Here is an 11,870-nt window from a genome sequence, read left to right on the forward strand (position 1 = left end):
GGGTAAACTAAAAGCAAAGATGTATTCCATTGAAATTAGAACAGAGATTCCGGAAGGCATGTAGATCTGGATGAGGTCTGATAAGCAGGTCCACTATCTGGATGAAACCTCATCCATCTGCCCAAAATATGATGCCATTGTGCAAAAGGCCAACATTGTCCATTCGACCGATCGATGGTTTGAAAGCATCAGGGTCTTTTGTCAGAGTCTGGAAATGTTTCCAAGGCAGTCGAAGGCAAATTTGTTCCACAAGACATCCTCAAGGGCACCACAAAGGAGAGTGGAGTTCAGAATGGAGCCAAGGTGGTTTGCTTTCACGCTGGCTGTGCCTTGGACTCCATAACCCTGTGTTCTCTGTTTTCATCACAGCCCAGTGGATCCCGGATCATTTGTTAAGTTTGACAGTTGTGGCAGTAGAAAGGCGACCCAGGACAGGGGAGGCAGGGGAAGTGTATCGGGCGCAAAGGTGGGTGTCATCGGCAAAAAGCAGTGAAAGTTGAGGCCTGTGCCGGTGGGTGATCTGACCGAGGGGGACCTTGTCGCTGATGCGGAGCCTATAGGGAGGACAAGTGGAGCGAGATACCTGAGACCGAGTGAGGGAGCTGTACCAGTGGGGGCCCCGGTAATCAGACAAGACCGAGTCAGAGAGGCCCCTGCTATCTATCGCATTACCTTTGGATTACACATCGATGTCGGACAAAAGATCGCATTTTAATTACATCCTTGGAGTTTATTTGGATCTCTGGCCGGCCCCGGGGCTACGACGATGCTACGAGAACTGGCTCCAAGTCGAGCAATTTGACTTTTTTCTTGACATCAGCATCTTGGGTTTGCATGGTGGCAGTAATTGTCGGGGGGGGGATAAAGTATACTATAAAGACTTATACTAAGTCTCACACATGGTGAAGTCTCATTCCACAAAGTCTCAGCGGTCGTCGTTTTGTTTTGAGCTTGATTTGGCAGAGACTCAGTACGTGAACTGACAAAAATCATGTGTGAGGCGATTTAGGCCCAAATGCTTCGACGTGTCCACGAACAGCGGTCGCATCAGAGCCCAGAGCTGCCGTCAACACGCCGTCCACACCACACAGCGCCGCTCCTTCCCCGTCCACCCAAACGCTCCTCCCAGCTCAGGAGAGCCGCCAGCGGGAGAGGTTTGACACCTACGGCTAAAGACTCAGAACACAGATGTGATGTTAGTTAAATGTTGGGTCTACCAATGTCAAGCGTGATGAGCTAAGAGAGCCATTAGCGAGGCGATTCATTAGACAAGCGATCGAACCGGAGCGCCTTGCCATTGAGGGCGGCTGAATTATTCACGAGGATCTGAGCTCCGAAGGCCTTCAACCTGGGCTTGAATCTGCTTTTGTCTCGTGTGCTCTGCCCCACTCCAGTTCACGTGGAATGGTCACAGGAGAAAGCTGTGGATGTCATGGATACGCCGTTGGCATTTTACAGTATATTCTGTAAAATATATTCAAGGATTGAAAGAATTTCAGTGAATGGACTTAAGCGGTTTTATGTGGCTTACTTTTGTGGGAGTTCATTTCAACCATGGATGTGATAGACTTGTTTGACTGTTTAGTGACTTAAGTCAGTGTTTTTCAACTTCGTGTACCACTTTTGGTACTCAAGGGTACTGCAGGTGGCACGTGGGATTTTATTCTTGAAATAGACAAATTGACAAATATTCATGCACCGTTTTTTTTTAGGGTGTTTGCTAAACAAACACGCTGGGATTATAAACAGTGTTCCAGACTTTTTCTTTCCACTGTTTCCCACCGGCCATCTTAAAGTCATAGTTTTGTATAGAAGAGGCGCTAGCACTCTTTGAGAGCTAGGAACTGGACCATAATTGGATATTGTTATTTCTCCTTCTTGAGCGGTATTGTATAGTCATTAGTCAAGTCGATTTAGCATGCTGGTTTATACCTTTGATAGCAATTTTTCAATCTGGCACCACACCATAGATTAACATATGCATCAATCATTGGTGGAACTGCATAGAATGGTATGTTTGCAATCCAACTTTGGATACAAAGCTAAGTAGTTTTCTTTTTCCACATCAAAAGCACTGGATTGTGAACACAATCCTGCTCTAAAATCTCGATTTTCACATGTTCAATAAAACATGAAGCAATCTCAGTGATCGTGAGGTTCTTATCTTTCGGTTACAGGTAGACAAGGGGTGTGATAAATATTGAATTAACCAAGAGTGCTAAATTGCCCCGAAGACCAATTAGCAATAGGCACCCAAGGTATGGTAACATTGGAAAAAGAAAGTCTGTCCCAACTTCTGCAATAGTTATGTTCTCATTATTTTGTTTGGGTTGGCTACTTGTTTACCTAGCTCTGTTCAATGTTAATTAATGAATGACGTTATGTATTATTCATCTCGTTATCTTGCTTTTGTTCAAGGCAAAGTCTCTTCAAATATAACTATTTGTTTGTTCATGGTTGTGTGTTTGTATTGACTACTGAGTTGTGTTAATGAGGTTGAGGCAATTCTGTAACGCGGGAACAATTCCTGATGCAGCCCTTTTGAAGTGACTAAGTCCCAAATCAGCAATGGGTGACACACAGATACCAGCACTAACCGCCCACCTTCCACCTTTCTGTAGCCAGAATGGTTTGTGTGTGAGTGTGTGTGTGTGTGTGTGTGTGTGTGTGTGTGTGTGTGTGTGTGTGTGTGTGTGTGTGTGTGTGTGTGTGTGTGTGTGTGTGTGTGTGTGTGTGTGTCTGAGTATGTGTGCTTGCATACATGCATGTATTGTGCACATGTGTTTGTGTTTGTGTGTGTGTGTGTGTGTGTTTGTGTGTGTGTGTGTGTGTGTGTGTGTGTGTGTGTGTGTGTGTGTGTGTGTGTGTGTGTCTGAGTATGTGTGCTTGCATACATGCATGTATTGTGCACATGTGTTTGTGTGTGTGTGTGTGTGTGTGTGTGTGTGTGTGTGTGTGTGTGTCTGAGTATGTGTGCTTGCATACATGCATGTATTGTGCACATGTGTTTGTGTTTGTGTGTGTGTGTGTGTGTGTGTGTGTGTGTGTGTGTGTGTGTGTGTGTGTGTGTGTGTATGTGCAAATGTGTCTGTTTGTATGTGGAATTGCATGCATGCATGTGCACATGTGTATAGGTTTGTGTGTATGTGTGTATGTGTGTGTATGTGTGTATGTATGGGTTTACATTAATGCATGTGCACATGTGTTAGTATGTGTGTGTGTGTGTGCGTGTGTGTGTGTGTGTGTGTGTGTGTGTGTGTGTGTGTGTGTGTGTGTGTGTGTGTGTGTGTGTGTGTGTGTGTGTGTTTGCAGGCCAGCCTGCTCCTCTCCTGTTCTCTCCTATGCTCTGGGCCGTCCTGGTCCTGACAGCGCTGCACCCCGTGGTAGCATCCTCCTCCCTGCACTATGATATCTGCAGGCTGGGTATTGCGCAACAAGCCCTGTGCGCGGTCCTCCCGGTTAGTAATATCAAAACGCCCCCACTATGGGGAGTCAGCAGCAGTCAACAACGCTGCCCGGGCGCCTTGGGCCTGACAAAGCGCCGCTCAGGCAGGCCATTCAGACGCGGGACAGAGAGATGGATGGAATACAATCTGGAGCGCGATAAGGAAACCAACGTGCAATCGTCAAAGCAAAAGGCGTTTGTCCCCTTGAAGTGGCTCCAGGGGGAACAGGACGGCACGTGTTCTGTGGAGAACACGAGGACGACCGGGGCGTAGGGCTCTGCGGTCCGGCACGGGGTGGTTTAGGGGGAAACTTCTCATTGCGTAATAGCACACTTTATGTGTCATTATTAAAAAAACATGGATTCATATGTATTATTATACTCATTATATAAGTGTGATTTAGAGAACATCCCTTTTTATCAAGACATCCATCATTTAAAAAAGTGAAATAAAAAGCTACAAAAACAAAGCCATTATGTGTGAACCTTTGTGATTTCACTCAGACAGAATGGTGTACTACTTGATGTATGGACAGGTCACAGAGAATAGCACGGCCATGCAGTACACATCATAGACATACATTTTGTCTCAACAGAGGGATGCTTGACCTGAAAAAATGGAAATGGAGCATTACCAAACATGTTTAGTGACTTTCTAACAAAGCAACCTAGAATGGTTCGATTGCAGTGCTGATGTCATCACCTTAATGCTTAATACACTTTAATAATCAATATGAAATGCAGTGTTGAGTGTCCAGAATATGTCAATATATCAACTAATTGCACTGTATTTGATTGCATTGTATGATTTACCTTACGCAAACAATAAGGGATCAATGTAAAGTAATTTGTAACTGATCCGTGCAGTGCCCGTGTCCTGTGTAGCGTGCAATTGTTAGCTTTCTTGCAACGACACAGCGAAAAACCTGTTCTACTAAAAAAAGTAAATAACTAACTAACCAACAAAAGGTAAACACGCTCTCTTTGTCTCCAACAAACAAAAAACGCACCTCATTATGTATTCTAATGTATTCGTCCCGGCCTCCCTCCCTCGTTTACCCTTTAACATTTGTGTCATCATGTCTGCTCGGCGCCTCGTCGCGCCTGCTAGCCTGCTAGCCTGCTAGCGCGCTAGCCAGCAAGGTGAAAAGCACGGGAGGACACGCTAACGAGCGGCGCCGCAGGGATCCTTTCTTCCCCCCCTCCTCCCCCCTTCCTGCACTCCCAGCGGCTGTACAACCTTGCAGAAAGAGAGAGAGACGGGCGGGGGAGGGGGAGGGCGGGCGGGGGAGGGGGAGGGGGGGGGGGGCGGCGAGGGGGATGAAAGAGCAGAGAAGATAACAGGACACATGAGAGTAAACAGGTGGTGTGGCGCTGGGCGGGCGCACCGCCGTGTTGCTGAGGTGAGCGTGGCGGGAGGCTGAGGGAGCCGATATAGAGGGAACCATGGATGACCGGAGCAGATATGCAATTCGGTGTCGGAGTCGTAAACTGAACGTTTGGTGGAGATTTTTTAATTGGTTCGGTGTTGACCATTGCTCCGATTTGGGACGTTTTATTGTGCACCGGAACCTGAGAGGTCACCGTTTGAAATTGTTTGGAAAATGAAATTCTTGATTCAGAATATTTATTTCCCTGATCATGTTGGGTCGTTGCGGTAACTGCTACAACTGCCCATGGGCTTGTTGCAGGGTTCCCGTTTCATGCTCAATGTTCTGGTTCGTAGAGGTCTGAAGACCATTACACACACAGTCTGAGCCGGACCCTTCTAGAACGGTCCTGCAACAACATTTCAGTGCAGCAAGACTCTAAGAAACTGACATTATCAGTGTGAATCTCTGTCCCCCCTCAAACCCTCGTCCATGTCGTCCGTTGAGTTTCGGCAAGCGAAGTCGTGATGTCACAGATTGTGATGACGCCCGTCCTCTCTGTCCTGCTCGAGGCTCTGACTTCATGCAAATCCTCCTCGATTTCTCCCCCAGACACAGAGACATAACACACACACACACGCACACACACACACACACACACACACACACACACACACACACACACACACACACACACACACACACACACACACACACACACACACACACACACACACACACACACACACACACGCACACACACACACACACAAAAACATACACTCTGTGTATGGCTGGCAGTGGTCCTAACTCAGAGCACTCCAGATCATCATGGATTACAGAATCCCTCTCCGGCAAATCTGTGGTGGATTGCAACTTTTTATGCAATTTGACGTTTTAGATCTATAATTAACTTTCAGATCCTGCTCATGTCCTGCCAGCTGTTATGTTTCATAATGCCCCCCTTCCCCCCCCCCAACCCCCCCCCCACACACACACACACACACACACACACACACACACACACACACACACACACACACACACACACACACACACACACACACACACATAGCAGCAGAGTTAATCTATGCTGCTATGCCATAATACCATCGCTCATCTCTATAGCAAATATCCCATTCAGTGTATTTTGTGCTGCATTTAATGTGTTCTAATGTGTTCTTCTGTTTACTATTTTACCTTATATTGATCACACAGAGTGCTTAGACACATTCACACAGGATCCCCCTCCACGACCACACACACACACACACACACACACACACACACACACACACACACACACACACACACACACACACACACACACACACACACACACACACACACACACACACACACACACACACACACACACACACACACACACACTTCCCCCTACAGGGAGAAGGTATAACCTCATACTTCTTGTTCTTCTTCTACTTAATTATTATTATAAGATGACTTACTATTGCTACTATTACTTTTACTGTTACTATCACTATACCTATTGCTTGACATACTTATCAATAAGGCCAACTTAGGTAACGGTGTTCATGTTAACTACAGTATTTATTGATACTAACCCTAACCCTTACCTTAACCCTAACCCACTAACCCTTTTCCCAAACCCTAACCTCTACCCTAACCCGAACCTCTATGCTAACGCTATTATTCTAATGCTAATTAATGGTTGATTTACTAAGCATTCACCGAGCCTCAGCGTCTCACAGGAGGTCAACGTTAATCCAAGACCGACTCACCCAAGCCCTTGAGCACATCTGAGCAGCGTGAGCAGCACTGACCTGTGACCTTAGACACGGCTGCTCCGGTTCGCTGAGAGATGTGCTGTGGGGGTGCTGCGGACGGTGCCCCCCTCTGCTGCGGCCTTAAGGGGTCTCTTCAAGGAGTTGCCTGCTGTCAAAAAACTGCAGCATGGCTAAATATTTCTCTGCCTGGCTTCACATCAGCCTTTGTGGCATCAGACCCTCCCAGTAACAGCACTGCTGGAGCGGCTGTCGCCGTGAATCACTAAAAGTGGCACACGCACACATCGCTCATACATGCCATAAATGGAGAATGGAGGTTGTGGATCAGCAGGGAGAAGACAGAGCGGGGGATGGAGGGGATGGAGGGGAAGGAGGAGAAGGAGAAGAAGGAGGAGGAGGAGGGGGAGGAGAAGGAGGAGAAGGAGGAGGAGAAGGAGGAGAAGGAGGAGGAGGAGGGGAGGGGCCCAACAATGGCCGAGCACAGGCTCTCAAAATAAATAGTAAATTCGCGCTGTTGTGCGGCTAACAGTCCCAGGCCTGGGGCGTTACTATATCCTGTCGTTATTATCAAAAGCCTATTTTATTCTGCTAGTTTAATTTTCTTTTTGGAGCGTTTCAGTATCTCACAGCCCAGGTTCTGTTGGTGATGTTCTCTGTTCCTCTTTGTAGAAGAAGTACATCGTTGGAGATTGGACACTTTTGTTATTTTTAGTACTATTCTGTAGTACTACAGTACTCTTTAGTAATCATACATCATTCTGAGTGACACAAGACATTCTTGATGCTTCCATCAACAAGTTTTCAGCATGTTTTTCAACATATACAACGGAAATGTTGTTTGCATATGTCGTCCAAATTGACTCATATGAACATTCATATGACGATATGTCGATATATTTTTGTGTTATAAAAGCAATACGTCAAGACCGTTTTTCGTGGCACACAAGGGAGGTTTATGTTTGCTTTACTTTAGCCAAAATAAATCCATTCTTTATCATCACATATTGTAGACCAAGATAATCATGATGCTGTTGGATGATTTTGAAGTCTAAATGCTAAATAAATTATAAAAACATTAAATTATAATACATTTTTAGGTAATAATCAGGTATAATCCTGAACATTTACTCCTGGTTTCTGTTTTTGGATGTTTGAAGTAGTTTAAACTGAGGGATCATGCTCATGCCTGTGCAGCTGTAAGTCAAACACTATCATCATCAACATCATCATCATCACCATCAAGGCAAGTTCAGTAGAATACTGCAAGCAGATTGAAAGAGTTTGGATGTTATGAGTTGAAACCACAGGGATGAAGCTGGTCATTAACATTCTGATTGAAGCTGAATCAGCGCTGATAACTTTGTAAAGCAGTGTCTGCAGTGTCCACACACACACACACACACACACACACACACACACACACACACACACACACACACACACACACACACACACACACACACACACACACACACACACACACACACACACACACACACACACACACACACACACACACGTGCACGTACCGACATACACATACTCACACACATAAATATAATGTGTGGCACTTACTTTTGACACTTACTTTTGAAACAGACACAAAGAAACACAAAACCGCCGCACACAAATGCACACACATACACATACACACACCTACACTTTCACATGCGTGCCGTGCACACACACACACACACACACACACACACACACACACACACACACACACACACACACACACACACACACACACACACACACACACACACACACATACACTCACATGCACACACATACACACATTGGGAACCATTGCATCCAGCCCACAGTCATCAATGGCCATCCTGCAGGACCCTACTATCAAAGGATCACCTCAACGGGCACATCACTAAATCCATTACTAAAAATACCTGCCCATCCCCTGGGATTACTATGCTTAGCTAATGGAGACTGAGCATGCCACAAATCCGGAATTAGGTACTGAAAGGGCTGTCAATGGCCTATCAGCACCTGATCCACTGTCTAGCATTTGAGTTCCCAAGGTTAGCCTGCTACGTGCTACTGTGTGTGTGTGTTTGCGTGTGTGTGTGTGTGTGTGTGTGTATGTGCGCGTATGGTTGTGTGTGTGCATGCGTGCGTATGCTTGTGCGTGTGTGCGTGCGTGCGTATGTTTGTGTCGGTGTCTGTTGTGTGGGTTGTGTGGGTGTGAATGTGTGCGTGTGCAAGTGAGTGTGTGAGTGTGTATGTGTGTGTGTGTGTGTGTGCCATTACTCTTTGCTTTGGGGTTTACTGGCCATCGTCAACATGTCACAGGGTTGGCTGACTAGTAAAAATCTGATACCTGCTGATCTTGAAAATGATTAAAGTGATAATATCCCATTTGGATCACATTTAGGGTTAGGGTCACCTTTTTCAATATAATATATCAGTATTTATTTATTAAATGTATATTCTGGTTAATTTATATTCACTTCTGGGTTAGGGTTAGGGTTACAATGACCAAAATATAATAATTACAATATATATACTATTTAAGTTAGAATATATAATAATAATAATAATAATAACAATAATAATAATAAAAAAAACATCAATAACAATGACATTCATTGACTGGCCAATGTGTCACAATAGGGTGAAGAATGACCTAAAAGGTCAACAGTACTTAATGATGAAAACCTAAGAATAGAATCCCTTGTGTTGAAAACATTCAGTCGGATACGTACAAGACATCCAGGGTGTGACTGCAATACGCAATGAGCTCACAATCAGGCTACAGGTAACCTCTGCTGGTGCAACAGAGTGAGGTGAGAGAGAGAGAGGGGAGAGAGAGGGGGAGAGAGAGGAGAGGGAGAGGGAGAGAGAGAGGAGAGGGAGAGGGAGAGAGAGAGGAGAGGGAGAGGGAGAGAGAGAGGGGGAGGGATAAGGATAGATGGGCAGAGAGAGTGAGAGAGAGAGGGAGAAAGAGGGCTGCCGAGAGAGAGAGAGAGAGAGAGAGAGAGAGAGAGAGAGAGGGAGAGAGAGAGAGAGAGAGAGGGAGGGAGAGAGAGAGAGAGAGAGAGAGAGAGAGAGAGAGAGAGAGAGAGTGCCGAGGGAGAGGGAGGAGAGAGAGAGAGAGAGAGAGAGAGAGAGAGAGAGTGCCGAGGGAGAGGGAGAGGGAGGGAAAGCTGGTGGGGGGGGGGGGGGGGGGGGGGGGGAAGAGAAAGGGAGAAAGAGATGGAGAGGAGAGGGAGAAAGCAAGGGCGTTCCCCGAGGCATCGTCAGAGACTCAACCAATTTGCAGCTGTCATAGGAGTCCAGGAAGGTCGACCCAATAGCTTGCACTGTCGGCCCCTATCTGCTCCTGTCCGAGCACACAAACACACACACACACACACACACACACACACACACACACACACACACACACACACACACACACACACACACACACACACACACACACACACACACACACACACACACACACACACACACACAGGGAGGGACAGAGCCCTTGCAGTGGAATGGGGGGTCAAGGCTGGAGAGGTAGCAGCACACGCTTCCCCTAGCGAGTGGTAGGGTGTGCTGCCATGGCGTCGTCTCCGCTTGACCTCCGAGTCGGTCGCCTCTCCTTCCAACGAGCAGCGAGAGAAAAAAGAAAAATAGTAGATGGAGAGCTGGGGTCAAACAACATGGTGCCTCTCCACGGAGGTGGAGAACCTTCTCTCCTCCAGAGCTCTGAGGAGGTCACAGTCCTGACCCGTCACCGCTGGAGTTCCACAGAGTCGTTGGGACCCTTTAACAGCTGGTCGCTCTGGAATGTTCCACGTTCCAATGGAGATACAGCAGTTGTTTCTAATGTTTAATACAGTTGGTTGTTCGGGCCAACAATATGGGGATTTCCTCGTTGTGGGGTTTCATATGATGGGGAATCCTAGGTGCAGCTACTTTTTTTTCGTGGAAAAACAACGATATTAACTAAGAATCAAACTAACACATTTTCTTTGATTGTGTGTACAAATTCAAGTTTTGCACACAGTTAATCACTAGATACTAAAAAATAAATTAGAGTGAATTCTTTCTTGTTTTTTAATATCAGGTTAACGTTCATTCGTAAAACTCTTGCCAGTATATATTTTGTGGTGTTAATCAATATGCTTAATCCTGTACAGTATCTCAGGTGTCACGTCTCCCAAAAAATGTTTGCTCTCGTATTAAACTCATCTATTACTTGTCGCTGTGTCATAGGACTATAGTGGAGTTCATAACAGGACAATGGAGTGTGTGTGGTTGATGGCTGGTTTGAAGCAGCCTCACCTGGCCTGCGTTAGACTGATTAGACTCTGGGGTTGGGTGAGGCTGCACACCTGTGGTTCATATGGCAATCAAAACACAGGGTGAAGCAGCAATCACCACACCACTCGGGGGAGCTCTGATGGCAGAATGTAAACATATGCTCTGCCTGTAACATTTCTTCCAACTCTGCGATAAACCTTCCATGACTCCAATGTCTCATGATGTCGGGAAGCCCACTAAAGCCACCTTTGAATGTGGCAGGATCAACCGCCATAAGGAAAATTGCTTCAGAAGGTAATGAAGTCAAATACTGAACAATTATTTAACTACTGCAAATTAATAATGAAATGCAGTGCCTATGGTTGCAAACGCGCACGCCATGACCAAATGAAACTGACAGCGACCGTGTGGTGAAATTTCCTCTCATCAAAGTAGTTTAATTCTCTCACTCTGTTGGAAAATGTACAATAATATTGCCAAAGCACAAAAGTAAAAGAATTTACTCATATGTAACTGTTGGGATGAGCTCTCTCTCTCTCTCTTTCTCTCTTCTCCCCCCCCCTCTCTCTCTCGCTCCCCTCTCTCTCTCTCTCTCTCTTCTCTCTCTCTCTCTCTCTCTCTCTCTCTCTCTCTCTCTCTCTTTCTCTCTTCTCCCCCCCCTCTCTCTCTCGCTCCCTCTCTCTCTCTCTCTCTCTCTCTGAAAGCAGGGCATTCAGGGTTGTGTACCTTAAGGAATTATAATTTCTAGTAAACCTTGGCAGCGCTGTTGTTGTTCTGTAAGTTGTTTTTAACCAGAGTAATTAGAAAAGTTTTAGCGATGTTTTTCGAATAACGTTGGTGTCACCGCGTCAACAGCCCTTTTACTAGAAAAAATAAATTCCATTTCCAAATAGCGTATCGCATTCCAAGTGGTTTGACAGAGAGCTGGCTAAGGATCGACCACAAATGAAAAGTATAAATGGTGGAGCTTACAGGCCAGACGGAGCAACTAATTCACTTGCACCCCTC

Source organism: Gadus macrocephalus, chromosome 19 (genome assembly GCF_031168955.1).
Source record: "Gadus macrocephalus chromosome 19, ASM3116895v1".
NCBI lineage: Eukaryota > Metazoa > Chordata > Actinopteri > Gadiformes > Gadidae > Gadus > Gadus macrocephalus.